General features: G+C 40.4%; 1 pseudogene; it reads right to left on the reverse strand.

The window, feature by feature from the left end:
• Nucleotides 1–5,166: 5,166 nt before the first annotated feature.
• LOC114095014 (small nucleolar RNA SNORA51) lies at nucleotides 5,167–5,280 on the reverse strand (annotated as a pseudogene).
• Nucleotides 5,281–6,684: the final 1,404 nt, after the last annotated feature.

Consider the following 6,684-nt stretch of genomic DNA (forward strand, 5'->3'; position numbering starts at 1 on the left):
TCTTACCTTATTTTTCCCTTATAAAAGATGAGGTTAAAAATAATACCTGCATAAATGTGTGTATAATTCTTAGATAGAGTACAGCTTGAGTGTAGTAAGCACCCATAAGCATTAATTCCTCTTCTGATTGAACTCAATTAGGACCATTTTGTCTATATTGTCATATTAAATCCTTAATAACTGTAGGTAGGCCATGTTATCATTTTCATTCCACACATGAGGAAACTGAAGTATAAAGAGGTTTCATAATTTGCTAGATTCACAAAGACACGAAGTGATAAAGCTTCTCCAGGAGAAAGTCTTGTCCTGTCCCTCTGACTCCCAGACTCACACATTTCCCACTATGACACATTACCCAAGCTACACAGACGTGGCAAGACCACTTCCTGAGAAAGTTAGATTTGATCACTAGGTACTAAAGGAGTATGGTCGACTTGGAGCAAAGCAACACTGTGAGGCCACTCTGTGCTGCAAAAGTCACCTAGCAGTCTATGAAAGAGTGTGTGAGAAGAGTAGGGGACTGAGAATCCAGACCAGAAATGGCTGAGAAAGTGGCAAGGCTTGGCAAACTGGAGGATTAGCTAAATGTGTGGCTGAGAACATGGTACACGATCTCCATGTAATCTTCATCTACAAAATGATAGAAACTGACTCTAGGGGTGTGTACAGGGGGAGCTTGGAATTTGTGCTTGAAAATTTTAGACATGAAACTCTAAGAACATCTTGAAACTCTGAAGGGTCAGGAGGATGTTGGAAGGGGAGTCCCTGTAGTTCTGCTCCTTCTAAGAAAAGCACCCTGAGAGGATGCACTGTTTTCTCTAGAGACTAGTGTCTGAACATCAAACTGGAACACTGTATTAGTTCTTGTGGCAGTTTGGTTCTGATGGAAACAGCCTTGGTAGTCTTTACTTCTCCGTCAGTTGAACTGTCAATCTTCCCTTATTGTGGAAGGAAGCTGGTTGGTCTTCCCAGGAGTGGGGATGTTTTCTATATACAATCAGCACGTGACCTTTGTTAAAAGGAGGAGGTTTATACCTTTCTGTAACTTTCCTCCATAACTGTGCAGCAATTTGCATTTGGGAAGTTAGAAAAATCAGTTCTGTTGACTTCCTGCTTTCTATTTCGGGGCTCTGAGCAGCACTTCCCATTCGAGTGGGACCAAGCAGAACACACAAAGCTGAAATTTCACCTGGAGTTGATTTGCCTTGGGAATGAAGTAAGTTCATGGTTCGGGTGTTTGTCCCAAAGTTTGTCTTTCAGTTACTTTTGTTTTTATACTACATGGAATGAAATGAGAAAAGCATTCTGTTTTTCCCCTGCAGGTCAAAGTCCTAAGGATATAGTGCAGATTTCCAGGCACTTGAGTTCAAAGCATGCTGCTCAGGCTGAGCTCCTGGCTAGATTTGGAGATTATAGTGGCCACTCCCTTTGACGGTTGCTAAGAATATTATATGTGGGTTATTTTCTTTAGGTTTCCTGTCCAAAGATTTCATTTTACTTGCTATGTGAAAGGGCGAGGGAGGGTAAAGCTTTTCAGTTTTTCCTCCCCTCCCCCTTCTTTCCCTTACTTCCTTTTCTTTCTGTTTATAGTTTAAAAGTATGCTTTTCAACTTTCATTATCTCATTTTCTTCCTTCTAACAAACTGTGAGGTTGATATTGTAATACCCATTTTACAGAGGGTGAAGCTGAGGTTTCAGTGACTTAGTGACTTGGCCAAGGTCACTCAGTTGATAACACTGAGAATGAATCCCTGGTTTTCTGACTTCAGGTGTCTGTGCTTTCCTCTCCTGAGTACCACATTGCTTTTCTGGTGCAGGTTGTAGTCTGTAGGATGCTGACAGGAAGAAAAGGAAGTAGTGTCTGGTCTGGAAAGCCTGAGTATATCTCATCTACAACTGAATTATGTCTCCTGATGAATAAGACAGAGGATGGTAACTAAGTATACTATTATGCAGTTCTTCCAACATATAGGCTTTTGGTCTCTTTGTGTCACAGACTTGAGGACCGCACGACTTGAGGAAGTCATTCATGGCGTTCAGGTAGGTAACTAAAAAGTTAGGTGTGGGCACCGCAGTGTTTCACTCTTGAATTCAGGTGATGCACTTTTTCTGTTGGAGGTTGAGCTGAGGATAGTAGCAAGGGACAGTTTCAAGGCAATGGGGTGGGGGAAGTTGGTGTGAGTTGGTGACCCTGCTCTGCCTCTACTCTGGGAGGAACCTTTATTCTGGAGGAATCCTCAGGAATATACACAGAGCCAGGTTGTCCTGATAGACTGTAAACTCCAAGGGGCCTTCTGTGCCAGGGCCCTGGGCCCGCAGGTGTTTCCCTGACAGGTCTGTGAGCAATAGCCACCCCAGGCAGTGCCTGCTCTTCCTGAATCAAGTCCCTCCCTCCTCAGCCTCAAAGCAGAAGTGGCTGGATGGGTGATGAGCTGGGCACTAGGCCAGGACCACAATCTATGAAGTACTACCTACACTGCTGTGAGATTCTGACCTTCCTCTTTTCTGGTCTTACAAGAGGGCATGAAGTGGATGAGGGGGATATTAAATATTGGGGTAGGGAGGGGTTGATAAACAGGGGCACAGCCAGCAGAAGTCTCACGTTAGAGTGAGGAGCTGAGAGACAATTTTGAGGTTTGGGAAGGGATCTTCAGAAGTCTCAGTCCTAAGGCAAAGGATTAAACAAAGAAAAGTCAAACTCAGGCTTAAATATGTTCTAGGTGTGGGGTTAGTATTCCACATCACTAGAAATGTGGTAGCAAGAGCTGTGATGGGAACAGTGTTGGGAGGGGGATTGGGCCACAGAGGGTCTCTGAAGTTGAGGACTATCGACAAAGGAGGTGAGAAAGGACACAGTCTTGCAATTGACCAGAGGCGATAATGCCGTATGGCACAGGCTTCCAAATTGCACATGGCATCCAAACAGCCAAGCAAAGTGTTCTCAAAAAGCTTGTGATGGAGGGGGCTGGGCTTGTGGCCCAGTGGTAGGGTACTTACCTAGTGTGTGAGGCACTGGGTTCAATCCTCAGCACCACATAAAAATAAATAAATAAAATAAAGTTACTGTATCCATCTACAACTAAAAACAAAAAAGCCTGTGATGGAAAGTTTGTAAATTGAATTATATTTTAAAAACCTGAGGGACTCTCACCACTTTTAAGTCTCATGGGAATTACTCTTGAAAAACAGATAATTATTTTAGGAAATGGACACCCATTAAGTGATTGATTTTGAATCTGTGGATTTGAATACATTTGCTCAAAGGAGGATTCAGCTTTTCACCATTTCACTGGGAGTAGATTTTTTTTTTCCCTTTTATATATTTAGAATGCAAAGTTCTTAATTGGGGATAGTAATTATGTCCCAGCTGTCTTTACTTTTGACATACAAAAAGGTATGGAAAATTATTTTATAAAAGAGAATTTAAATAAGACAGAAAATTTATTTTCTTCAGGGTACTGTGCATTTTTAAGGAAAGGCTTCTCCAGTGGCACTTTTGGAGATGGTTAACAAGGGAAAATCCTCCCAACAGGGACACTTAGCCGCTAAGTCTGGCTTTTGGAAAATGAACATTAGTCTTTTTTTCTAAACAGGACTCTGTGAGCTCAGTCATGTACAAATAATTGGTGTGTGTTAGTACGCCTTGTGCCAGATTTCATGCTTGTTGAAAGGTGATTGGACTCAAACCAGCACATTTAAAGGTCAACTGGTTGTTCTTAAACTGTGCAGAATTTTAACTCTTTCATTTTCATGGATTTTAACCAAATGGCCATTTTAGGGAGGAGAAGAGACTGCATACTTCATTTCAACTTTCTGATCTTTTGTTCTTGATTGTTTTGGTAATGTTCTCAGGGTTTTTGAGTGGATGAAAGAGTCTGAGAAATGAGCTCTCAGCTGGCATTTAGAAATGGGTGGGAGCAGGGACTGGGTTCTTTTGTAAACCACTAACTTTGCGTCTGGCTCTAACCAGACTGGGCACATTAACATAGGGCTGTGAATTCTGTCTCTTTTTAATAAGTGCTTTAAGTTATTTAGGAATAGCTCACCCTCTGACTCTGTCTTCCTTGTCTTTCTACCTCTGAGTGACTTTTTAAAGTTCCTTGAAAACCTCAGTGGATAAACCACCATCTAATGCTTAATATTGATCCCAGTTTGATACTAGCTCTGATTCTGAAGTAGGTGTCTCACTGGGCTAGGGATCGAATAACTGTATTCACCAATGATTTTGGATGCATGGAATAAATGGTTCATTATTGATCTTCAGGACACCTTTTATGTACCAGTCTTTTTGCTGGGTTTCCCCAAATAAGGTAGGGGTCTGACCTGTCTCAAAGACATTGGGTAAATTTTAGTCACCTGATGATAAAATTCCTTATGTTTTGGATTAGTGTCCTTGTGAATCCCTAGAAACTTTCTGGCCCTTCCTGAGGAGGACTAGCTCCAAAAGCCGTGTCTTTCTGGAGGGAAAAACTTTCTGAGGTTGACATGGGGCATTCCCACAGATGTCACACAAAAGTTAACAGGAAAAGTCAGTTGGAGTCTAAGCATCTATTTATCTTGAGTGCATAGGAACTCTTGTAGTTCTGACGAACAGCAGACTAACAATCTAGAGCATTTTATTTCATCAAGCCGACAAGTCAGTATTCTCTTCTTTCTTGGTTACTTCATAGTCTGCTCTTAGTTTTTTCCTTTCTATGCCAAGTGGTGATAGCTGACCTCCAGGAATCTTCTGGGTAGAGTGGTATCAACCTAGGAGTTGAGCGTAAAGCTGCTATTCGTCTTCCAATATCTCAGTCTCTTCTGCCTGAACCCTAGTTGATACTGGCTGGGAGATGGTCCTGACCTAGAAAGCTGGAAGAGAAAACTGCCAAGGTGGCACTTCAGAGTAGAGATGGAGAACCAGACGTGGATTGGTAGCAGGGTGACTGTTGAGCTCACTGAAGGAGAATCTAAAAGACCAGAACAGATGAATTGCTAAAGGAACACAGCTCAGGGGTGGTTTACAGAGGCGAGCTGGGTGAAAGACAGCTCTAAAGACAGCTGCCTTTGTCGTAATTCGCTGGGTCTGCGGTACTTGCTGTCCCCTTCTGGATACACATGGTGTCCAAAGCCCTCTCTGAGTTAAAGCCCAGTTATTCCTCTTTTTTTTTTTCTTTCCTCTCAATTCCATGTTTGCCCATTTACAATACAGACCAGGGCCAAGGTGCGTAGGCTTACTCTAATTTCTTCTTTCTATACAGTCAGGGTAAGAACACAGCCCGTGGTAAGCATCAGGAAGCCAAAGCCCAATTGTTCTTGAACATGTCTTTCAAAGATACTGAGCTAAGGTTACCTTCATCACATTGTTGTTATTACATTTTGTTCTCATATTCTTCTCTACTTAAATCACTAATAACCTCCAGTTTCTTCCTTTCTCCCTCCCTCCTTCCTTTTATTGTTGGTGCTGGGGATTGAACCAAGGGCCTCCCGCATGCTAGGCAAGCACTCTGCCACTGAGCTGCATCTCTTGCCCCTTCTCAAACTGATTCATTAATTCTGAATCTTTTACCATTAACTGTTGTTAATTCTCTTCCCTCAAACACATAATATCCACAAAACTAAAGACTACATCTGAGCTAAATGGAAAAATGGTATAGCTACAAAATATGAATTAATGGTTAATATTACATGTTAAATATTTGATGGTTAAATATTATATGGTGCACTTGGAATCTGTTCATAGTTTCCATATATTTTTTACTGTACTCAATGATGAGAAACACATATACTTCCTGGTGCATCTTCAGGTTCATATATTTGTGTGTGTATACATGTATATGGTTTAATAAGAGTTTCATGGAACAATGCTTAACCGTACTATACGCAATGCGTGTTGATCATTTCTATCTTATTCTCTGTTATTGAAAATAAGAGTGTAACTCACTAAACCCAGAATCTGTGGTTTGAAAATCTAATCTACAGGACGATATGTGCCTCTTGAGCTCTTATACACTGTTCACATGTCATGCAGGATGAGTGGTGGCCATCTCAGTTGCATTTTAAGGGATTGTTGAGGAATTGCTTTCTCTTCTCATTCTGCCTTAAAATAAACAAGCAAAAGAAAACTCAGGTCAGGAACTAGCTCTTTATCTGCAGAACACATAATCTCTTCTCTCCCTATGGTCTTCTCTAATAACCCTTCTTTTCAATTTTTCAAAATCACTGATTGATTTCTAATACTATAGATTAGAAATGTAGAGAACATTTTTCAAAGAAACAAAATATCTTAATAAATGGAAGACTGTGCCATGCATAGATGGAAAGGCTCTGTATTATAATGAAGGCAATGCTATTTTAATCAAAAAGTCAGCAGGCTTTATTTTTAAATGAAGATTCACAATTTTATAAAATTTATATGGAAATGTACTTAGCCAAGTCAGCCAATAGAGCCCTAAAGAGGAAGAAAAAAAAAAGAAAAAAATAAAGAGGAGGGAAAGACTGGTTACTTATTATAAAGTTCAAAATTTAAGTATGATATTGACACAAAGAGAAAAAGTGTACTTTGTGGTCCTATATATCTTTTAGATGTTTATCTATGTATTTGATATTTTTGATGCTGTTGCAAGTTATGCTGTTTTGTAAATTTTGCTCTGTTTTGTAAATGTAAATGTGGTTTTTCTATACAGTTATTGTGCTGCTAAAATT

The sequence above is a fragment of the Marmota flaviventris genome, chromosome 5 (assembly GCF_047511675.1).
Source record: "Marmota flaviventris isolate mMarFla1 chromosome 5, mMarFla1.hap1, whole genome shotgun sequence".
NCBI classification, from domain to species: Eukaryota; Metazoa; Chordata; class Mammalia; order Rodentia; family Sciuridae; genus Marmota; species Marmota flaviventris.